Below are 25670 nucleotides of genomic sequence, written 5' to 3'. Positions count from 1 at the left end.
GCACACCCCCCATTGGGGATGTGCCCGCAACCAGGGTACATGCCCTTGACTGGAATCGAACCCGGGACCCTTCAGTCCGCAGGCTGACGCTCTATCCATTGAGCCAAACCAGTTTCGGCTTCACCCTCAATTTTTTAAAGATTTTTCTTTGTTTTTCTCTTCAGCTTTGTCATATATATATATATATATATATATATATATATATATAACATAATTAAATAATTACATAATTTTGCCTGGATTTGGCTTTGTTATAAATAGAATTGTATTCCTTTGTGACCTTGTTTTTTCATTCAATATTATTTATTTCAAAATAGTTGCATTTCTTTATTAACATTATATTATAGTGCTTCACTGTTTGAATTATTGTAGCCACACATGTTTGATACGTAGTCGTGTAAGACTTTTGGTTTGGGCCAACCTGCTGCAGATTTAGTGATGTCTTGATGTGGCTTTATTTTGTATTTCCCTGAAGAGTGTATAAAGTTAAGTTTCCTGTTGTGTCTCATTTCAAAGGGAAAAAAAAACACAAAAAAACTAAACAAAACAAATAATACAACAACCAAATACCAACTAAACAAAATGAATAATACAACCAAATAGCAACAATACACATAATAGATGAATTCCAATGAAACATTATATAAGTGACCATTTTTGAAGCAGTGAGTACTTCCCTATGTTTATTTTAGTCTGTGTTCGCCGAACTGTGTGAGATGGTGGGGTGGGGACTCTCCCCTGCCCCACGACTGTTTTCCTTTAGTTACTATGTGTCAGTGGGAGGGAGGATGAGAATTAGGAAAGTTTCCAAGTGCAGGAAGGTTACTACAGATCTGCTCAAATTATTGGCTAGGTGTGCAGTGAGTGACTTGTTAAGATTATTAGCATATAAATTATCTGGTATTTCTTTTGATTTCCCCTCCTGCCAAGTTCCTGAACTGTATACAATAGCAGCAACAAAAGTCTTACACACCTTAGTTCCCTCTAGTAGAACCAAGTCTGAGTCCCGGCTGCCATGCCATGCTGAGAGTGGCTGGGTGGATGCCAGGCTTCCTTCTCCCAGAGGGTCCCTTACATCTAGAGCTTCCACATTAAGGGACAGTGTGCCTTACAAGTGTGCCCTCGCCCCAGAATTCTTGGATTTCCCTACTCTGGGATGAAAACATTCATATGCTCTTGCACCCTTAGGAGTTTGGGTCCTGAACACCCTAAGGTCAAGAATGGTAGCTGACACTGCGTCAGATGCCCCTCCGGTAGTTCAATCCTGCAGACTCCCCAGCTGGTTGGTCAGTACCACTTGCATGAGAACCTGTGTGGCCTGACCTACAGCACCTCTCTAGCCTGTGCCCATTTTGAATGGTGGATGTCAGTTGTTCAATGTTTTGAATATCGTGTGTGTGTGTGTGTGTGTGTGTGTGTGTGTGTGTGTGTGTGTGTTGTGTGTGTGTGTGAGAGTTGTAGACTAAGGAGACAGCAGGCAATGAACTTGCCCATGACCCTCTTACTCTTCCTAGTTTTCTTTTCTCCTCACAAAATCCTGAGCAGAACAACTGTAATATTCTTTTGCTCTCGTCCCCATCTATCCAGGACTTACCACCGTGTCCTTAGGCCAGATGGGGCAGATCTCTGGCTCTTCCACCCTCTGCACTCCCAGGGCAGCCTCATGGCCAAGCTTTGATGGTTGGTGGAATGACAACAGAGAAACCCAACCTACCAATATGCTAAGAATAATAAACTACATTGGAGGCATTTCAGAAGTTATTATTCATAAAGGCAAAGAACACATAATGACCTTCTTAGTAGATGAGGTGAATGAAAATGTAAAACCCACAAACAGCGTGCATCGTTCGTGGTTTTCAATGACAGATTTTCTTTAACCAATAATTCACATTTTCTTTATCAATCAAATGTATTGCCTTTATGCCAAAATAATTCTTTACTTTTTTTGGCTCAGAAATTACAATGCTGCATCCAAATGTTATTCTCTATTTTAGGATTTAAAAAAAAAAAGTCAGTGAGAAGTTATTTTCAAATGCTTTTTGCACGGGTGACAAGAGGCCAGTATTATCTCAAAGGAAAAAATACATGACAAATATGACTCACTTAAAGCTAAAAATCAGGCCTTTACCACTGAAACCCACTTAGACAGGCAAAAGCATAAATGAGAACAAAAGTTGCCAATAAAACACACATGAAGCAACACTCTCTGTCATTTTATTTTTTAATGATTTTTCAAAATTCTTTGAAAATCTCATGATAATCTACAACGCTTCCTATGCAAATGAATTTCATACTAATTGATTTGGGAGAAAAGCCTTTGGTTTTATCCCAGAATCATCACACTCTTTCAATCTGACAGATTCTCCTAACATAACTCAGGAGTGATTTTGTCCGGTTATTCTTCTTGGGTCTCCGTGGAAATTTCTTCCTTTTATAGACGCCATCTGGCCTAATGAGATCCTAACAGCTTCTCCGCACACTCTGTCTTTCTTTGCATTAGGATTTTTCATTGGATTCATTACTGGGAAAGAAAATATAAAAATAGGAGACAAAAGTGTGCGTTAAATAAGCTTAGTGCTTTTATTCTGTTATTAAAAGAAAGTAATCGTGACTATCCATTGGATTTACGGAACGTAAGTGTTCAATTTGAACATTGTCCACAGGATGTTGACTCAAGTATCCAGTGATCGCTGAACAAAAATTAGTCCATGGTCACTGCTGGTTTTAGCTCAGGAACATAATCTCTTGTGGTAGTACAAGTGTATATCCATAATGTTAAGAAAAATTTTTGTAGGTGAGATTTGATTATGTGTCCTCAAACACCACACATTTTCATTCCTTATTAATGTGGGAGAGTGGAGCATTGTGGAGGGGGCAAGAATAATTCCAGTTTTAAACTGTGTTGTAGTGGCTAGGTAATCATATTTGAGGCAATTATTCTAGGATTCACTTTGTTAGAACATCATTGACCAAATCTATAAATTTGGTTCATAACAGATAATCTATTTTATGCAAGACTTTATATAAGGTCCTTCCTGGGCAAAGAAAAGAAAAAATAGCATTATGCTATAACTGAGGTTTTGACAACTTCTGTCTCATTTCTCAGAGACCCAACATATAGGATAGATCTCTATGTGTGTACATATACATATACATATACATACACATACACATGTGCTTATAAGAGGATCTTTGGACAGGAAGTAAGAGTATGGCTTTGGGATAAGAAAGAACTATATTTATATTCAAACTCATCAAGTTACCTGTGACTTAGAACACATTTATTAAATTCCATCAGCCTTAAAATGAATGGAGTAGAGGAAATGAGATAATGTACCTAAAATATGCTTGGCACATAGGGAACAATAAACATTAGTCAATATTGCTTTTAATTATATCTTTTAATTTTGTGTTCATGTTCATTGCTCTAAATTGTTTACATGTGATAAAGGAAATGGTGAATGGAGTAATTTGCATGGTAACATTCTTTGCTAAATGGTTCAGTTCACAATTTCCATTTTTGGATCATGTTTCATGGCTAGTGCTGGGGCCCTATCAGTGAGCAGCCCAGGTAAAGCCCTGCCCTCATGGAGCTTTCAGTCTAGTGACCAATAAATCAATCAAATAGATAATAAGTAAATCAAACCTGACCAAATAGAATTTTCATTAGAAATAAAGGTTCCCCCCCCCCACATATTATTCATTAGTGAATATTTGGAATGATAATAAACATAAAAAGCTACATTTTCCTTTTAAAACATATTTTGTTTAGACTGGCACAAGAAAGTATTTTTTTCTGATTAGGATTGTAGTTTTATTATGAGATATGAAGAAATTTTCACAGCACACGTTAATGCTGGTAAAGGCTTTATCTTCAAGGGCATCTGGTGACAAGGCCATTAAGGTCTGGAGAGAGAGGTAGAGGGAAGGTTGGTCTGAATGGGCAATTTCCCATTTGTTGAAATGATTCTTGATTTTATCAGCAAGCTCACGTTCAAAAAATCCCATTGTGAGGTATAATAGATGACACCTGATACTAAAATTCCACATACCAGCCTGAACAGTTCAGAAATTAATGCCTCCCGTATCACCGAGAGATTTGATAATGAAGCCAGCTCAATAGAGGTCAAGGGGAAATGATATTATGTGTGCTCCCCTATGAATCAATGTAATCCTATTGCTTTTCCCCAGATGTTCACTCCTGGCATATGCAGCTACAATGTGATCTCAGTGACTTTCACAGGAATCCTTTGAGCAATTCTGTACTGTCTTGAGGAACTGTAAAACTGCTTATGGTCTAAAGGGTATACTTCCTTGATCGGGTCCCTCTGCCCCTTGAGACTGCATAAAATAGCCACATGTTCCTCATCTCATGCTCCTTCATTGTACAAAGTATCTCCCCCCACCCCACCCCCAGTAGTGTTCTGAGAGTTCTTAAGGGGGATTTAGAGTGTCAAGGTCACTTCTGGTTCCAAACTGTGCTTCCTCTAAATGTGAGTTGCCATGCCATCTGTGACTGTTTTCTCTGGTCCTCATTGTATTGACTCATATGGGAAAGTTCACTCCTTCCTTGGTTTCCCCACCCTTCAATCTCAAGAGCCATTTGAATTTAGTAGGTTGATCTAAAAATGTAGCAATGTGGATGTTATAAGTTAGAAGTGAGAGCTAGAATTTACATGGTAATGATGCAAACACACCAAATTTATTTAAAACTAGAGGCCTGATGCATGAAAATTCGTGCACTGGAGGGGGGGTCCCTGAGCCCAGGCTGCCCCCTCTCACAGTCCGGGAGCCTTCAGGGGATGTCCTACGGGGAGCGGGCCTAAGCAGCAGTCTGGCCTCCCTCTGCGAGAGGTGACCGGGCTAATCAGGGGAAAGCACCATCCCCATCACCCTGTTGCTGGTGCCACTACCAGCTGCAAGGCTGAGCCAGGCCTTACAGCCACAGGGGCTCACGGCTGCCTGAGCCCATGGCTGCCATGAGCCCTGGGCCTCGCAGCCGCTGTGGCTTTGTCCGGATGGACATCCAGATGGATGTCCGGAAGACGTCAGCCCTAATTAGCATATTACCTTTTTATTAGTATAGATAGTCCCTTTCGTTAAAATCATTGCCCATCCCTTCACTGGGAATATTCCACAGCAGCTTCTTTCATGTGCTGGGTACCTAGCCTTGTACAGCATCTCTTATATATTCACATCCATCATCATGCTCTGGAGAACAAGAGTCTTGCTTAATGTAATTCCCATGCTCGAAGGGGGATATGTGCTTTTAAATAATCTTGTTACTGTTTTGCCATCGGAAAAGCCCTGTGTGTGATGGAGCATAAGGTACATAGGGAGAAAGGAAGAATTGAGGCTGGAGAGGTAGGATAGAACCAAACCAGGGAAAGATTAGCTGGCTATGGTAACACATTAGGACTTTATCCACCTGACAATGTGTAGTCAATGAGAATTTTGAAAAAAGGGAAGCCATAGCTGAAACTATGCTTCAGAAAGACCATCTTTAGTGAGAACTGTAGGGAGGCAATAGAAACACCAGAAGAGAGATCATTAGGGCCTAAACTAGCAGTAGTTTAAAATAAATATGATGGCAGATACACTGTGCTTTGGAAGTATTTCTTAGGTTGTATTTTTTAGAATAGGCTGTACGATCTTTGAAAAGATGGATTTTCTAATTCACTTATAAATCTCTCAAAACTAGTTATGGACTTTGCATCTAGTAGAAATGCAGTAAATGTTGAATATATAGAATAAAATGGTTTTCTGTCCACATCTATTATGGGATGCATTGGTCAAGGTGAATACATGGAAAAGGTCATTAGAAAGCCATTCATCATTCAAATCCAAATGAGTCTATGTCCTCCAGCCTCTTTGGGCTCCGTTTTTAACCCAATAAAATTTCAGGAGTTATTATCCCAGGAAATAGAAGATTCTAGATTCTCTACCTCTCTCTCTCATTAAAAATCTGTAAGGAATTACTTTTATCCAGAGTTTTCTTGGGAGAATGAAATAATAATTTTTTTTTTAGTCCTATTTCTTTCATCTCAACCAGATTATCATAGCTCAGCGTATCTCTGAAATTTGGTTCTGAACTCTGCCTCACATCTGTTGGATTTAATTTCTCTATTAAATTTAAATTTGGGATAAACAAAAAATAATATTTTAGTATAAGATTTCCACATAAAATTTTACTTATATAAGTATGTTCAAACTATTCATTGTTTAGCCTGGCCGGCATGGCTCAGTGGTTGAGTATCGACCTATGAACTAGGAGGTCATGGTTCAATTCCCAGTCAGGGCAATGCCTGGGTTGTGGGCTTGATCCTCAGTGTGGGGCATGCAGGAGGCAGCCAATCAGTGATTCACTCTCATCATTGATGTTTCTATCTCTCACTCCCTCTCCCTTCCTCTCTGAAATCAATAAAAAAATATTTTTAAAAAATTCATTATTTATCTGAAATTCAAATCTAACAGGATGTCCTCAATTTTTAACAGTTTTATTAATATATAAACTATATATCATCTAATTCACCCATTTAAAATGTGCATTTCAATAGATTTTAGTATAGTCACAGAGTTGTACATACATCACCCTGATGAATTTTAGAGTATTTTTGTTACTCCAGAAATAAACACTGTACCCCTTAACTATTTTCTCCCAATCCCCACCATCACCCCCAAACCTAGGAAAACACCTCTTTATTAGATACATATTATCATTTCTAGACTACAGTGATATTCATAGTATCAGTAAAATATTCAAATTCATTTAAGTAGTAATGTTAGAGCTGGTATTAAAGTGAAGAACAGTCTTCAAAATTCATATTCTTTTTAATATAGAAACTTTTAGTTAAAGTTCTTTATTTTCTACAAATGTGCCTGTTTCCAGAAGTCTTCTTGGATCACCCTTCACGGATGTATTTTGTTTCTTAATAGAGCTCAAATCAGTCTGTTTGAGCTCTTTCTATGGCTCCCGGCATTTTGTACAAGTTTCTATAGTGAATAGCTTCTTAGCATTTTCATTGAATTGCATTTCTCCTGATCTATTCTGCTTCTTCTATGTTCACAGCAATAGATCTTTCATGTAAAAGAGGCTCATTATAATACTTTTGGAATGAACCAATGAATGATACATAGCAGTGTTTCCCAACCTACTCTTCTATCCTGACAAATGAAAATTTATAGCGTTGGGGTTTTACTTACATAAAGCTGGATATTTTACTTTAAAGTTTAATAATTCCTGGTAAACAATTAAAAGGCTGGATTGAAAACTTCTAAGAAGCACAACAAATCTAAACCTGTTAGAAATTAGAATTCCAAAACTGATGAGGGAAGGGTACCTAGAAAAGTTAGTAAAGCATAGAAGATGTTCTTGTCATGAAAGAATTTACCCATGTAGGCATGTTTGAACTTTTTTTCCCCCTCTAACTGCCAGTCTAACTCCAAAACACATTAAAAATTATAGAGCTCAACAGGAAATCCTCCTAACATAAAACTGGTATCTCAAGAGGCTAATCCTTAAGAATAAGTTAATAGAAATCAGATTTCATGCCGATTTCAAACTTGCAGGAATTTACTTTAAAATTTCAGTAGACTGGCAGGATTTTTAGATGCCTCAAAACAAACAGAAATCCTCTGTAAAGTACTGTGACTTTACATTGAGCCTCAAGTAATTGCTGAAGGTTTTCTCTTTCTCTCTCTCTCTCTCTCTCTCTCTCTCTGAGAAACATCATACAAATATAATCAAGAATACAAGTACAATGAAGCACAGAGAAAATGGGATACCATGCATGAGAATCAGCAGAACTGTCAACAGAATATAGAATTACAAAGAGCTTCATATATGGGGATTATCAGATAAAGATCATAAAGCAGCCATGATTGCCATTTTTAACAAAATAAAAGCTAAATTGACAACATATTACAGAAACAGAACACTATTAAAAGTGGCAAAGTAGACTTTAAAAACTTACAAAAATAAAGCTTCTAGGTACGAAGACTATGATGACTGAAGTTAAAACTAATTGTATGATATATGCAGCAAATTAGAGATACTTGAAGGAAAAAATCTTGAGTGAATGAAGAAACATGGAAAATAATACCTTTTGGGTAATCCCATTTATAGAAAGACCAAAAAGAAGCATTACTATACTTAATTGTTTAGAAATCAACACATAATTGGTAAGACAACAAAGAAAAGAAAGGAGGTATCTATCACAGGAATAAGGATGGTGGCTATGTTTGGGAAGAGAGTGGGTCATATAAGGGCTCCTGAGATGTTAGCAGTATTCTGTTTCTTAATCTGGATGCATAATTATCCTGATGCTTGCTTGAACAACTTGTAAATATTTATACTTTATACACTCTTTATTGTAGTGATGAAAAAAGGGCATTCTTTCACAATTTATGAGAAGTACCTGGTAATTGAACCCCAAGATTGTTAGCTCCTCTGGATCATACAGCCCCTCTGTTCATATGACAAGACAAGTTACTCTCAAGGCTACATTCTTGCATACACCTCCTCCCTGCTGGTTTTACAACCCAAGGATAATTAGTAGAAAGTTCCCTTCTCTCTTCCACTTCAAACAGGCCTCTTTCAAACTCTTTGTAACTTTTACTTTAAAAATGTTTTACAGGCTTTGGAAAAATACTGATAAGATATCTCCTAAGACATCTGCCCCTGCCTGGACTATTTGCTGATGTTTGCTCAATTTCAGCCCCCAAATCCCCCTCCCTTCTTTGTCACCTAGCAACAGCAGCCAAGGCTTTAAAAGGGAGAGCTGCTTTTGTTCTTTGCCCTTGTATTGATTAACAATGCACCAGCCCTTTCCCTTCCCAGAGAGTAAAAATAAACTTCCTCTCTGTATCTCTACTTTTAGTTGTGAATTCTTCTATAGCCTGCATCACCAGCCAAAACCCCTAACATTTATATTTGAAATATAGGAGGGTTTGCAAAAACAATTTGGAAAATATTTTAGAACCCATAGATATAAAAAGGAGACATTGCTTTCAGCTGAAAGGAGCCCCACATTTTGCTTAACTCTCTTGAGTGCTTGGGGGAGTCACTATTCCTCTCTGTAAACTTTCCAGGCAAACCATTGTGCTTTCCCCTACTTGGTTATCTACAGTGTGCGAGTCAAGGAAGTAAATTTAAAACTGCGCTCTACTTAATCTTAATGAGCTACATTTACTGTTTCCTTCCCTCCCTCCTTTCAGTTTGTGTAAATGACAGGTTTTATGATCCTTTCAGAAGCAATTTTATGTGTTCTTGTAACAGAGTTTTTCAATCTAGATACTATGGACTTTATGGACCAGATAATTCTTTGTTGTATGTGTGTGGGAGTGGGGTGGGGCTGTCCTATATACTGTATTGTAGGGTGTTTAAGCAGCATCTCTGGCCTCTACCAACTAGATACCTGTGCTCCCCTCCATCTCCCTACTGTGACAACATATATGTCTCCATGTATTGCTATCTGTCACCTGGGGGAGCATGGGTGACAAAATTGCCCTCATTACCAACAACTGACTTACAGGTATGTGCAAAACAAGTCCTCATAACAGCTTCTTTAATAAATGAGTGGGTCTTCAGGCAGCACGTACATCTGCAACTTTAAGTTTGAGAAGAGACAGCTTGAGAGGGGAGTGACTATTTGGAGGTCTGCCACGTTGAGCGAAGGTGTACCTATTCTGCCAGGTGCAGATGGTAAACTTGGGGTGGAAGTTTTGATCAGATAGATTACAACAGGAATTCCACAAATTCTAACAACTGGAGTGATTCATAAGTAGAATGAGATTTGTGAAAAAGATCTGGCATTATGGCTAGAATCGCAGCAGAAGCTGCCCTCAATACTCAGGAATGCTGAAGAGGGCATCCCTAACCCATGCAACCTTTCTGCATTCTTGATGTTCTCTACTATCAGGAGAATGACCTTCAAATAGAGGGCTCATGAATTTAGCAGGGTTGCTAGCTAAAAAGCCAGCATCTTTCTCTGCTATCTTGGAGGTGAGTATGTTATTAAGGGTTTTCAGTGGTTTTTCTGATTGCCTGTGTCCCTCAAACCAAGTGCTGAATAAAAATACATTTTCATTTTTCCAACGTTTCTGAGCCATGCAATTGCTACTTAGTTTAAAAAGAAAAATGGGTTTTTCTAGGCAGTGTAGAAGAAAGTATTGCCAATTCCAGGAAAATGCATAGAGAAACTATCTCTCACCTTCATCAACACATTTTTACTTAAAAGTACCCTCTTTGTATTGGGGGATCACACATCCAGACAACCCAGGAACTTTCTGCCAGGCATCTCATTTGGTTTAGCATCTGTTCCTGGTTTTTAAACTTTTAATGAAATAGTTATAATGATGACATTTAAATAATTTCCACTTTGGCTCAGCCAGCATGGTTCAGTGGTTGAGTGTGGACCTAGGAACAAGGAGGTCACAGTTTGATTCCCAGTGTGGACACATGCCCAGGTTGTGGGCCCAGTCCCCAGTGGGGGTGTGTGAGGAAAGCAGCTGATCAACGATTCTCATCATTGATGTTTCTATCTCTCCCTTCCTCTCTGAAATAAATAAAAATATATTTTAAAAATAATAATTTCCACTTTGACTTTCAGCTTGTAAAAATGCACAGTGAGCTAACTTTTCATTGTAACATGTACTTAAAAATAAATGATGCCCAGGTATTATTCCTCTCTGCTTTCCCGCTCCTTTCCAAATGCAATGTAGGACCTCCCTCTTTGAAGGCTGGAATGCAGTGTGCTTCTGATAAAGCAAAGTCTTCCTGGACAGGTGTGGCCATGGCCAGCTAACTCCTCTGGCTTCAGGTGTCTGTGGAAGAAGTTTTGGGTGGACTTCCTCCCACTGGACACTTGGTGTATTGGCCAAGTGTGACATGTGCCAAGGCTGCATGGTGCAGGAATAGGCTAAGCCACAGGCGTGAGAGGGGTTGGAGTGAAGCACGGGAAATTGTTAGTGAGGAGTTTGTGAAATAAGTGAGGTAACTGTCAGCTAAGCATTCCCACTGTTGAATATATAGAATGTGGTATGAGTGCTATGGATACAATGGTTTTGTCCCTTATTGTATCACATAAATCTATAACTTTATTTAGTTTAATGTTTAGCAATCTTATTTTTTAAATAAGTCTCTGTAGCAGCAATTGTCCCAAAGTTCATGTTTAGGGAATTTCCAATTGCTAAGAAAGTTGATGATAAACACCTAATGTGTTTATCATCAGCTTTGATAATATTGGTCTGTGTCCCCTGTGGGAGCCGTAGTAACACTGACAGCACAAAAGCCCAGAGATGCAAATCTGCTAAACACATATCAGCAGCCACTTCAGATGAAACTAGGCATTTTAGGAGACTTTGCTGCAAATAACAGATGAACACGGCTAGTGTTGAAGCTTGACTACTTATGTCAGATGATGGTTCTTTTAAGTTAATTTCACTCATTTTGTATTGCAATTATTGTGCAAGTAAAAAAGGTGAAACCCTAGTAGTTGTAAATGTCTTGGCTTTGCTAACAGTGATAATTTGTAAGCAGGGGAATGACTCCAGTTTTATATCAATCTGACCCGATGCTTTAAAGAGAAAGTATGTTACCACCAATAAATGGAGTTTCGTCCACTTCATGGAATCAAACTAAAACTTTTGGAAGTTCCAACAAAGGTAAAGCATCTCAGAAATTTGAAAGCTACTAGGATTTTAGTTTACAAAAGCTCAACAGTGAACAATGAAGAGAAATGATTTGTTTCTTTTCACAGTGGCAATGCACTTAGAAATTTTGGCAAAAGCAACCTTCTTATTAAATTATGGAATCTCTGAAGCAAAAATGGACTCTTGTACCCACACAATTTACAGTGGGTCCAAATAATACTCAATAATTTGCCAATTGGAAGAGAAGCTAGGACTGTCAAAATTCATTAAAATGTTTAATAAAATTAACTTTAGCGACAAAGCTGAGCTTATTATCAAACATATTTTAGCCTGATGGTCGTAATTTCTCTATGCAATGCTCATCATTAATAATTTTTAGAAATGTCCAGTTTTTAAATAAGTATTTTTAAGTCAAACTAAGTATCCAGCAATCCTATAGAATTTTTTTTGGTAAACATGTCTTCTAAGCATTTTCTTACACACAAAAGAATCATTTGGAGTTTCACAAAAAATAATGACATTGACATGTAATCTTGCAAAAGCAAGGGAAATACTGAACAAGTTAAACAAGAAAGCAAATGTGGGTAGGATTGAATTTTAGAATTTTGCTTTTGTTTTTTGGAATATCTTGATTTTGGATGAAAAATGTTCATAGGGTTTTGTTTTTAATTGGATTAATTTATATTGTAAACTATAATGGCATGACTTTGAGAAGGCCTAAATTTTTGTAGTATTTTAATTTAGCGAGGTATTTAAAGGAATGATAGACAACATTTATTTGTTGAATTGTGTCTTATAAAAATAATTACAAAGAAAGGTACTGTATTTATAAAAAATGTACTAATGAAAATATTTGGGCTGAAATAAATGCACATTTCATTATGAAAAAAATAAATACTTAAGACTAGATAACCTGCACATAAAATAAAAGTATTTTCTCAATTAAAGATATTATGGTGGTCTGTAGAGAAGTTGATTAAAAGTATTAACAATTTGAAAACAATTGTCCATTAAGTGCAATATATACATGCTTATAAGTAATTAAAAAACAATGACATCTTTTCAAACATGCAGTCTTCAGTATACCAGTGGCATGACATTGGAAAAAGATATAAACAAAAATTGATGAATTTGCATGAATATATACTAGGAATGATTAATTTAATATTATTTTTTAAATATTCAAATAATTTTTTAATTTATTTTGCTTTTGTATATAACAAAAGGAGATATTTTATCTTTATAAAGATATTTTGTTTTTATAAAGAATTTTACTCTTGGACATACTTTTTTGAATAGAAATATTTTGTGTCTGCAAATATAGATTGGTTAGTCATTAAATAATTATTACAAATATATATAATTTTATGATTTTTTACATACCATTTCACTCTCAAAAATACCCCAGTTTTCACATTAAATCCCATGGTCATTCTATTTATGATTGTAATGGCAGCATGGTCTGTGTGTACACACATATGTACACACACAGGAGCACATGCTCAAAAAGTGGGATTTTTTATAACTTGATTTCATTTCCATCTTTAATTTTTTTTGAATATGTTTGTATTGATTTTTTTTAGAGGTGGGGGGAAGTGGGAGAGAGTGATAGAAACATCAATGATGTTGCAACTCAGACATATGCCCTGACTGCGAATCGAACCAGTGACCTCTTGGTGCATGGCTCCATGCTCAACCACTGAGCCTCACCAGCTGGGCTCCACCTTTAATCTTAATCAGCAGATTTCAAGTGCTTCTTTCCTGAGTGTCATGAAATTTTAAAAATGTTCATGGAGCATTCAGGAGGTCCCAGGCCTTATGCAAAAGATAAGAATCTGAGATAAGGCCCTTGTTATCAAAGATCAATTGGAGAAAATTATATACACACACTATATTACAAATACATTTCTATCACAAATGAATCACTGTGGGTTAAGCGCTGTAGAAGAAGTCTGTGCTGGGTGTTGGTACGGCACAGATGGTAGAAGGAACTGCTCCAGGAAAATGAGGGGCCAGTCGGGGAACATGTGCAGGATGAGGCGATATGTAAACTGCTCTATGTAGTTCCCAGACAGGGCACCATCATGGATAAAAGCAACCGGGTTAGGCAATAACATAAGGAATGTAGTGCACAACACTGGGCAGCGGGAGTGAGGCTCGGAGGCAGCAGCAGCTCACAGCTTGGCGGGCGCGTGGAGCGGGCACCTGCTGCAGGTTCGGTGTCCTGCATGGTCAGGAAGTGTGTTCTCCAAGTGCGTTTTCTAGAAGCACTAGCTCTATGCAGAATCAATAGCCCTTATTACAGAAAGAAAACATGATGGTTCTGTGGTCAAATAAGTGCGGGCAATGCTTGGTACTAAAAGCTTAAAGGGCAGGTTCGGCTATTGGTTCTTCTTTGTCCCTACTCCCCTCCTCCAGCAAAAACTTCTCCGAGCCTCCAATAGGCTGGATTCAGAATGACTTGTTTTAGCACAGAATATTTTTCTTAGGGAGCGCCTCATGCTACCGAAGACGTTGTAGGGAATCCCACTCTCAATGGAATATGGGAGATGACAGGTGCCGACGAGAGACTATATGGGTCTGGGTCCCCATATAAAAACCCCTGTTTAAACATAATTTAGGTGGAATTATGTGTACTGCAAGATTAATACAGTAAGTCCTCACTTAACATTGGCGATGGATCCTTGGAAACTGTGACTTTAAGCGAAACCACATATAACAAAATCAATTTTACCGTAGACCAATTGCTACAAACAGGAGTTAAGCTCCTATTGAATATTTCTGGTCATAAAAATATCACCAAATTTCAGATATATATATATATATAATTTATTTTTTTAAATTACTTTATTGATTAAGGTATCACATATTTGTCATCACCACCCCCCCATTCCCATCTCAAACCCCCCCACACGCATGCCCCCATCCCCCTGTTGTCCGTGATCACTGGTTAGGCTCATATGCAAGCACACAAGTCCTTTGGTTGATCTATCTCCCTTGTCCCCACCCTCCCCTACCTTCCCTCTGAGGTCTGACAGTCTGATCAATGCTGTTCTTGTTCTTCAGTCTATGTTGTTCATCATTTCCCCTAATCACCAAATTTCTAAGTAAAGAACAAAACTCTTCTAATATTAATCATTGAAATACCTGTGAGGTATCCCTACATTTTAAAGGATTAATAAAACAAGATAATGATTTTCCAATCTGCTTATTTTGGTTCAGGATCACAAGTGGCTGGCAGCTGGTCCTGGCAGCTCAGGGTCCCAGGTGTCACCAAACCCTGGACAGGATACCCTTCTACCACAGGGCGCACATTTTCCTTTAAATAATAAGCTCTACCACTTTGCATTTAACCCAAATGTAATTTACAAAAATTCGGTTTGCAAATATTTTTAATCAGTTTTTGAAAATGACATTCATAGATGCTATAGCACTCTTGCATTAGCAAGTACATTTTCAACTCAAACTGTCTTGGAAATCTGGAATCTGAGATGTCCCACAAGTGGCATTATGCTGGCTTTTATAAATGTTGATCCCAGGCTCAGCTGACTTTAGCCACTCAGTAAGGTCTGTCCCAAGGTCCTGTGTGAGCTAATTTTGCTATCCAATCAATCACAATCTAATAATTGATCAGCTTGGCTGTGTTTCTCACAAAGCAGACGTATCACTCAGAAAGATTTTGTAATCCTGCAGATTTGATGGATTCGAGAGGACAAGCCAAATAACTTGTTGGCTACTTCCGGATAGAAAATTGTCATTGGTAAAAGTACCAGAAGTGTGAGAAATTGAAAGTGGGAGAAGGCTCACTGGAACTAGCCAGGGAACAGGAAAGAAATCAGGAATGAAATTGCTTTTCATCAGACAAGGCCACCGCAGACTACAGCTCTCTTTCTCATAAGACACACATTTGTTACAGAGAGGCAGGGGTCGAAATGTCTCTACTGTCCAAACAGCACACTTTTCTTTCTGTTTTTATATCTCTTTAAGAACACATATTTGGGGAGATGAGCAATAGAAGATGACATTGACTTGTAAGTAGAGGGTTATGGTGAATTTTCGCCCTTTGATATTTTCCAAGTGGTTAAAACTTGGCCAATCTGATTAAGAATCCTGTTTTTCTCTTGCTTGGATGCAGAGGTAACAGAGTAGTGCTTCATTTCATGCGGTGACATTTTGATGGAAGTTTCCCATGTTGCTGGAGTGCAAACTTTGTCATCTAGAGCTGCTGAGATGATGGAATTCATGGAGGGGTCATCGGGTCTGGTCAGGTTTGCTGATTAGTCAGAGGATGGCATCCAGGTTGCCAGGACATTGATTGGGCTGTAAGGGTTCTTAGTTACAGAGAGAAATATTAAATAATTCATTATAACTTTATTTTGTTAAATTATTAAATGCACTAATTAGAACATTTATTAAAGAATTAAGTATCACTAAAGGCTTATTATTAAATAATTATAAAAGATACTCCACCAAAAAAAATAAAAAATAAAAAAGACAGTTGTCATGGAGAAGCAAGCACTATAAATTTGGAAAAAGACGACTTAGATAAAAGCTTAGACGACTTAGATAAAAGCTACCCTGATTGGCAGTTTAATCTTGTGGAAATCTTGGAACCTCTGGTTACTCATTTGTAAAATGCATTCAATCTTCATCCATTTTAGTCTTGTTCAGGCTGCTATGACAAAAATACCATAGACTGGATGGTTTATAAACAACAGACATTTCTCAAATTCTGGGACTGGGAAGCTAAGATCAATGTACTAACAGATCTGGTGTCTGGGAAGAACCTGCTTCCTGGTTCATTGACGGCCACCTTTTTCCTGTGTCCTCACATGGTCGAAAGATAGAGATAGCTCGCTGAGGTCTCTTAATATGGCACTGATTTGATTCCTGGGGGATCCTCAAAAACTAATCCCCTCCCAAAGGTTCCACCCCCTAATACTATCACACTGAGGAGTAGGATTTCAACATAAGAATTTTGAGGAGACACAAAAAGTTCAGTTGATAATACTGCCTCATTAGACTTCAGTGAAAATCCCATCTAATCTAATAATAGACAAATATGCAAATTGACCGCACCTTCGCTACACCTAAGCCACGCCCACAAGCCAAGCCACGCCCACCAATCAGGACGAGTATGCAAATTATCCCAACAAAGATGGCGGCTAATTTGCATATCAAGACAGCGTCGAAAGGAGGGGAGGGGAGGAGAAGGGAGGAGCGAAGTCAGGGCTGGGGGCGAATGGAAAAGCAGGCGGGCTGGAGGAGAAGGCGGGGCGGGCAACAAGGGCAGGGCGGAGGCGGGGCCGGGGGCAAACGGAAACTCGGGCGGGCTGGAGGAGAAGGCAGGGCGGGTGACAAGGGCGGGGCGGAGGTGGGGCCGGGGGCGAAGGGAAACGCGGGCGGGCTGGAGGAGAAGGCAGGGCGGGTGACAAGGGTGGGGCGGAGGCGGGGCAGGGGGCGAACGGAAATGCAGGCGGGCTGGAGGAGAAGGCGGGGCGGAGGCGGGGCCGGGGGCGAACGGAAACGTGGGCGGGCTGGAGGAGAAGGTGAGGTGGGGGACAAGGGAGGAACGGAGGCGGGGTAGAGTGCAGCAGGAAATCCTATTGCAGGATTTTTCCTGCAACGGGAAAGCTAGTCTAATAATAAACAAATATGCAAATTGACCATACCTCCAACACGCCCACAAACCACGCCCACCTTCCCATCACAGTGAGTATGCAAATTAACCCAAACCAAGATGGCTACAGCCACAGAGAGCAAGGTTTCCTAGGTAAAAGAGGAAGCCAAGCTTTCTGCCTGCCCTTGCCAGGCCTAAGCCTCCACTCAAGCTACAAAGTTTTAATTATAGAAGGTAAACAAATTCAAACAAATGGTGGCAGAATGGAGCTTGAGAGAGCAGGCCAGGGTTGCCAGCAGCAACAGGGGAAGCAAAGCTTTCTGAACACCCTGGCCGGGCCCACCCGCTTAAGGCAACAAAGTTTCAATTATAACCCCAACACAAATGGCTGCCGGCCTGGGAGGGAGCCCCAGGCTTGGCTCTGCTCCAGGCTACAAAGTTTCAATTGAAGAAGGAAAATAAATTCCAGATACCAGGGCCTCTGCTTGGGTTGCCAAGGGTCGTGGCCGGCCTGCAAACCACCACAGGCCCCTCGCTCAGGCCACCCCACACCCCAAGGGAACCCCCACCTGATCCCAGACGCCCTTCAGGGCAAACCAGCTGGCCCCCACCCCTGTACCAGGCCTCTATCCTATCTAATAAAAGAGTAATATGCAGATTGATCATCACTGCAACACACAATATAGCTGCCCCCATGTGGTCAAAGATCCTGCCCCCATGTGGACACAAGATGGCCACCACAAGATGGCCAGCAGGAGAGGGCAGTTGGGAGGCACCCAGCCTGCAAGGGAGGGCAGTTGAGAGGGACCAAGCCTGCAAGGGAGGGCAGTTGGAGGTGATCAACCCTGCAGGAGAGGGCAGTTAGGGGTGACCAGGCTGGCAGAGGAGGGAAGTTGGGGGCAAACAGGCTGGCAGCGGAGTGGTTAGGGGGTGATCAGGCTGGCAGGCAGAAGCAGTTAGGGGCAATCAGGAAGGCAGGCAGGCAAGCAGTTGGGAGCCAGCAGTCCTGGATTGTGAGAGGGATGTCCAACTGCCCATTTAGGGATCCGACTGCCCACCGGGATTGGGCCTAAACGGGCAGTCGGACATCCCTCGAGGGGTCCCATATTGGAGAGGATACAGGCTGGGCTGAGGGACAACCCCCCTCTGTGCACGAATTTCATGCACCGGACCTCTAGTTAAGTTATAAGCACAATCCAGAAGTGATCTTTAAACAACACATGGCAATTAAAGATAAGGCATCCTTATTATTGAAATCACTATCATTATCGCCCTATGTAGAATTTGCTTAGGACATTAAGATAATTATATGCTTTGTGTACATTTTTATGGAATGGACAGGGTGTATAAGGATATTATACATATACTAGAGATCCAGTGCATGAATTCGTGCACAGTTGGGGTCTGGCTGGCCTGGCTCCAATCAGCGGATTGGCCTGGGCCTGTCGGGAGGAGGAGACAGCTGGAGGTTGGCTGGCTGGCCTACCCTCATCAGGTTGGCTGGGGGGGAAGGGCTGTGGGTGATTGGCCAGCAGGCCCCACCCTTGATTGGAGGGGGCTATTGAAAGTGGGGCTGGCCATGGGGAGGGGCCGTGGGAAGTTGGCTGGCCAGTCCCACCCTGATTGGTGTGTGGGGGACTGATTGGGGGGCGGTGCTGGCTGTGGGGAGGGTCTTTGGGTGGTGGGCCGCCTGACTCCACCCTCAAATGGGGTGGGGGTGCTGATAAGGGACCAGCGGCCAGGGGGAGGGGCCATGAGTGGTTGGCGGGCTGGCCCTGACCCTGATTGGAGTGGGGGTGCCCATCGGGGGCAGAGCTGGCTTGGGGGAGGGGCCTCAGACAGTTGACCAGCTGGCCCCACCCCCTATTGGGGTAGGGGGGGTAATCAGGGGTGGGGCGGCTGGGGGAGGGGCTGCAGGAGGTTGGTCAGCACGCCCCACCCCATGATCGGCTGGTTTGCTGGCTGCAGTGGGCTTCATAGGGAATGGTCCTTATGGTGTTCTGGTTGCTGGCTTTATATATATATATTAGAAGTATATATATATATATATATATGTATATATAATTATATATAATTTTAGAAGTGTGTACATATATATATATACACACACACACACTTCTAAAATTATATATAATTATATATATATATATATATATATATATATACACACACACACTTCTAAAATTAAAAGAGTAAGTATGACCAAGCATATAAATAGACAGGGTAGGGATTTGAAGGAAGAGAGTGACATTTGCAACTTTATTTGTATTATATTTTAAATTGGGACCCTTTTTCTTAATTACTTGACCACCCATCTCACTATCAAGCCTGGCCTTGTCCTTTAATAGAGTTTGATTAAAAAATAAGTTAAAGCGTGGCCCGTGTGGCTCTGTGGTTCAGCGTCGAACTATGAACCAGGAGGTCACGGTTTGATTCCTGGTCAGGGCACATGCCTGGGTTATGGGCTTGACACCCAGTAGGGGTTGTGCAGGAGCAGCCAATCAATGACTCTCTCTCATCATTGATGTTTCTATCTCTCTTTCCCTCACCCTGTCTGAAATCAATCAAAATATCTTTTTTTTTTTTAAATAAGCTAAATTATAAAGAATAATTTGAATCTCAAGGGTGCAATATGAAGCTCCTGGATTACTTTTGGGCAAAATACATTTTAAATTACAAGAAAATAGTGCATAGATCTGAAGTAGAAAAATAAACATTTCTCAGTTTTTTCAATATAATTTTTAAATACATTTTTAGGTTTGCAAAAAGTTGTATCTCCAATAATATTGATAACACATTTTCTGCTCCAAATAATGGTGTCAATACACTCTATAACTTTGGACAAAGTCTTTTCCCACTTGACCTAATTTTCTTGTTCCATAAACCATGGGGTTTTGACTGAACAACTATGAAAACCTCTCTAATTAGATCTTCCCCATTATAAATAGCTACTGAATGAACTGATTTTGGAAAACAAGAGGCAGCAGGGTTGCTGCTGCGATTTGGGGAGGGACTATCTTGGTGCTGACAAGTTTGTTAATATGAAAACACACTCCCTATTCAATAAAGTGACAAGAATTTATGAGAAGAAAGAACATTCATTGAGGACCAACTGAGTTCCAGAGGGCTCTGAATAATGAAACTAATAGTAGTCATTGAGAAGTTAATATGACCAGTGATGGCGAACCTATGACACGCGTGTCAGCACTGACACGCATAGCCATTTCTGATGACACGTGGCCGCTGAGGCGGCTGCATGCCGAGGATGAAACATTTGCTGCTCCTGAGGATGAAACATTTGCGAAATAATGTTTTTTCCTCAAAGTGACACACTACCCGAGTTATGCTCAGTTTTTTGGCGAAGTTTGACACACCAAGCTCAAAAGGTTGCCCATCACTGGCCTAGACAAATACATCCATTCTTTCATTGGATTCTCACCACAATCTAGTGAAATCTCAGTTTATTACCCCTGGTTTTTAACTGAAACTACAGGTCAAGTGACTTTTTTTCCAGCCCCACAGCCCGAAAGTGACTGAGTTAGAGTTTGTACTCAGAGCACCCTGACATAAGAACTTGTGCTGTTCACCTTTGCAACTTTTGCATAGTTCTAGCTGTGGTTTCTATCTTGAATATACCATTTCCAGTTTTGTAATATCCTGATTACACAAGTTAACTGTAGAGTTAGCTAAAAACAAAACAAAATAATAAAAAAAACTGGATAATTAATGCCTGAGTTCTGTCTGCCTTTTCCTTTTAAAATGTCTTTACACTATTTTATCAATTTCTAACCCTATTTGGTTAATAAGGAGACTTCACTGTTATTAATACAATGTTTTTGAAAGACGACTTGTTGTTCCACAGATTACAATCTATTCCCATACCTAAGGCTGTGAACTGATAAACATACAACAGTAGACTGCAAAAGGACAGACAAGCCAAGCAAACACTCTACGAAGTATAAAGTGGATTTGAGATTCTACAAAGGATCTCCACATTGTACAGCAGAAAAACCAAGCAAAACAAAAAACAAACAAACAAACAACAAAAAAGACCCCAATAACTGCTTTTCTGGTAAGGTTCTGAGAAAAGGGATATTTGAGATAACAAAGCCAGTGAAATATTCTGTTTACAATTTATGTGACTGCTATATAGACCCTGTAGGTAGAGGAGCTATACTTTAGGTAAAAGAGACCAGCAGACACTGGAGATTGGAGGACAGCAGGCAGAAAACCAAGAGGCTTCCCACATCCTCAGACATGGCATTGACTCTGATGGAGTCAGAACAGATCAGTGTTCTGATCTTCATTGCTCAGGCCCCAAACCTCGACCTAGTACCCCGAGAAGGGCATGATCTCTAAGGGCTGGATTTACTCTATTCAATTGCAAGGGAGACTTGTGTATAATTCACAACCATGTAATACATTTCCAGTTGAAACCATAACTACCAAATGGTGCAGTCAACTGACCAGCCCATTGTCTCCATGTAGAGCAGTAGTTGACAGATGTTGTTATACTTGGACAAAGCTGACACATATGGCCACAGGCATGCAACACACACAGTAATGATGAATGTGTCCATGGACTAGCTCCAGATCTACCCCTTCTGTTCTAAAGATCCTTTAACACAACACTGTGACTTTACTGATACAGAAACTTCTATAGGAAAACACCATTATAAAGACATTTGGGGGGATAGTCAAAACAAATTAGGTGGTGTGTATCTGTGTGTGTATGTGTGTGTGTGTGCTGGATGGTGGGAAGGCAGTGTAGCATGTAGCCTCGTGTGTTGGGGCTGGGGCTTGAGTGGAGGAAGTTGGAAGGAGGACGTCTACCTAAGGTAGGAAAGTGGGATGTAGGGAGTAAATTGCCTGCAACTTGAGATGGGAGATTGTTTATATAGGGATTATATAATCCCATCCTATATAATAAAGAGATAATATGCAAATTGACCATCACTCTAACACACAAGATGGCCGCCCTCATGTGGTCAAAGATGGCAGCCCCCATGTGGACACAAGATGGCCGGCAGGGGAGGGCAATTGTGGGCGATCAGGCCAGCAGGGAAGGGTAGTTGGGAGGGACCAGGCCTGCAAGGGAAGGCAGTTGGGGGTGATCAGGCCTGCAGGAGAGGACAGTTAGGGGTGACCAGGCTGGCAGGAGGACAGTTAGGGGTGACCAGGTCAGCAGAGGAGGGCAGTTAGGGGCAATTGGGCTGGCAGGGGAGGGCAGTTAGGGGCAATCAGGCCGGCAGGGGAGCAGTTAGGCGTCTATCAGGATGGCAGGTAAGTGGTTAGGTGCTGATCAGATTGGCAGGCAGAAGTGGTTAGGGGCAATCAGGCAGGCAGGCAGACGAGCAGTTGGGAGCCAGCAGTCCTGGATTGTGAGAGAGATGTTGGACATCCCTCAAGGGGTCCCAGATTGGAAAGGGTGCAGGCTGGGCTGAGGGACCCCCCCCCCCATGCACTAATTTTGTGCACCGTGCCTCTAGTATGTAAATATATTGATTGTAATTGGAATCATATGTTTTACTATTGGAGAAAATATTTACAAAATATGGGAAAAGAGAAAACCAGAATAAGGCTTGTGATTTTTTGGGGGGAATTGATAGTATCAGTGTAAACTCATAAATTAGATTGGTAGGTAATCTTATAGACTAAATTGTGCCTCCCCCAAATTTATATGTTGAAGTCCTAACCTCTAAAAAGAACAATTGTATTTGGAGATAGGGCCTTTAAAGATAATTAAGGTTAAAAAGGGGAAAATGGGTGGGCCTTAATCTAATCTGACTGGTATTTTTATAAGAAGAAAAAATTCGGACTCACAAGGAAAGATGAAGGTTGGTACATGTGTAGAGGAAAGGCTATGGGCAAGCTAAGGAGGGAGGAATGGAAGGAAACCAAACATGCTAGTACTTGATCTTGGATTTCCAGCCTTCAGAACTGTGAGCAAATAGCTTTCTGTTTCAGCCACTCAATATGTGCCATTTTGCTATGGCAACCCTAGCAAGCTAATACAGAGAGACGAACAGAAATATGGAAATGAAAATGGATGTGAATGTGAGTAGAGATAAATTTAGACATAAATATCAAGTCAACATGTGTGTGAATATGCATGCATACAAATTGCCTGGCTCTGTCCACCAAGAAGTCTTAGGAACATCAGCACCCCAATAACAGTGAGAAAAACTTGGTTTCTAAATATCCATGATTGCTAATATCATTCCCAACTGAAAGGAACTAGGCCTTTTATTAATCCTCACCTGAGGATATTTTTCCATTGATTTTTAGGGAGAGTAGAAGAGAGAGGGAAAGACAGAGAGAAATATCAGTGTGAGAGAAACACATCAATTGGTTGCCTCCTGAAGGAGACCCAACCAAGGTACATGCCTTTGACTAGAATGGAACCCTGGACACTTTGGTCCACAGGCTGATGCCCTATGCATTGAGCCAAAACATCTAAAAAGAAAGAGGCCTTTTAGAGAAATAGGTGATTACTGGCCTGGGACAGGGAAAAGTACAAGATGTGCTTGACATATTTTGTTTTGCCAGAAAGAAAAGGAGTGCTCAAAGAATGACAGGGCATGATAACGAAGAGCCCATTTATTGAGGTTCTGCCCTCCACATCTAATATGGCTACGTGGTGAATAAAAATAAAAAAATCTTGAAGCCAAACTGATATAAATTAATAAATGAGCAAATTAAATGTTGATATTTATGTGGCTTCTAAGTAACTCCCCCAGAAATATTTGTTAACCAAATGGTGTAAGAAGTAACTAGGCTTGGCAGATATGACCTTAACTATTCAACTTGACAACATCAGTAATGGAATTAATCAATATTGTGCAATACTTAATAGAATGAAACAAGAAAAATATGTCAGTCTTGCCAAAAGCACAAAAACTGAATATAATCTTGAGGAAAAATTAGACTAACCCAATTGGAGGGACATTCTGTCACATAGCTGGTGGACAATCTCCCAACGTGTCAAGGCCAATAAAAGCTAAGGGAAGACTGAGAAACTCCTTGAGATTGATGAGACTCACAGGACATGACAATTACATGTAATGCATGACCCTGTTTTGGATTCTTCTACTGTAAAGTTCATTATTAGGATAACTGGTAAAACTTGAATGGGTTTGGAGGATGAAATGATGATAATGCATCAGTATTAATTTCTGAATCTTGATATCATCATTTTGTAAGACAATGCATTAAAGTATTCAGGGATGATTAGACAACATATCAACACATTTTCAAGTGGCTCAGAAAAGGGCGTTTTTGTACCGTTATTGCAACTTTCTTGCAAGTTTGGAGTTATTTCAATATGAAAACAGAAAAAAACGTAACACTGGTACAGCTCATTTACATCTCTCCATCCATCCAACCACCAATCCTTCTTCCTTTAAAGAAAGTTGCAATTAGGCATGCTCTTCTTGGACTCAGATTTATTGTTATGTTGAACTGATGGGCTTATGGAGGGCATTACCTGGAATTGAAGAACATAAAATGCAGGTGCCTCTTTGTTGCAGGGATTGTGATGAGTTTTTTCATCCATCTTACATTATTTACTCTTACGATGGCTCCAGGAGGCAGGGTTCTGCATCCACACTACAGACAGGGAAGATGAGGTCTGAGAGATCCCATGACTTGTTCAAGATTAATCAGCTTTTGTGTGTCCCTGCTCAGAATTCAGTGGCTTCTGTGGCCTAGAGGTCTTCCCGTAGCTCAGGTGAAACTTCAGTCAAAGAATAAGATTCTCTGAAATCTCTTTGTTGTGCTAAGATGTGAGAACTAAGGAAAAGAATTCTGAGAAATTGCCCAAGGAGACAATACATTTCTGTGGGAAGAGACAGAAGTCGGTCATTCAAAAAAGAGTTCTTGCCTTGATTCTGTTGGGTGTTTTGTGTGTTTGTTTGTTTTTTGTTTTATAATTATTTTGGCCATTCAGAGTCAGTTTCCTTATTTGTAAAACGGGTACAACCACCTGGCCCATAGTTACACTCAGTGGTTTAAAGAATACATGAGATGATGAGTTAAAAATTGTTTTACATCTATAAAAATGCTACATGACACAATACTTTTTATTCGGGTATGAATTGTCTTTGTAATTAGGGTACAGATTAGATGAAGGGAAAAACCCTTCCTTTTGGATGGGTCTATTCACAATCTGGTACTCTCTTGCTCTGATGTATCCCCTCCCTTCACCATAGGATGGGAATGCCCGGTGAGCAGCTCATTCCAGGAGGAGATGAGAGATGTGGAGGGGGTCCAGTTTGCTCATGTTTGACCTCCCAGCCATTGTCCTTGTAGGTTAAGGCACAGAGAGCTGATCCCCAGGCACATGGGTGTGCCCAGAAGCAGGGACCACCAGAGCATTTGCTTCCCACAGAGAGCTGAG

The 25670-nt window shown here is 40.4% G+C and overlaps 1 protein-coding gene across 3 annotated transcripts in view; it reads left to right on the top strand.

The window, feature by feature from the left end:
• NRG3 (neuregulin 3) overlaps positions 1 to 25670 on the top strand; it is a 1064346-nt gene that overhangs the window by 613954 nt on the left and 424722 nt on the right. The gene's annotated exons all lie outside the window — the stretch shown is intronic.

Source organism: Eptesicus fuscus, chromosome 17, assembly GCF_027574615.1.
Source record: "Eptesicus fuscus isolate TK198812 chromosome 17, DD_ASM_mEF_20220401, whole genome shotgun sequence".
Classification (NCBI taxonomy): domain Eukaryota; kingdom Metazoa; phylum Chordata; class Mammalia; order Chiroptera; family Vespertilionidae; genus Eptesicus; species Eptesicus fuscus.
This window is presented reverse-complemented; position numbering and strand designations above follow the sequence as displayed.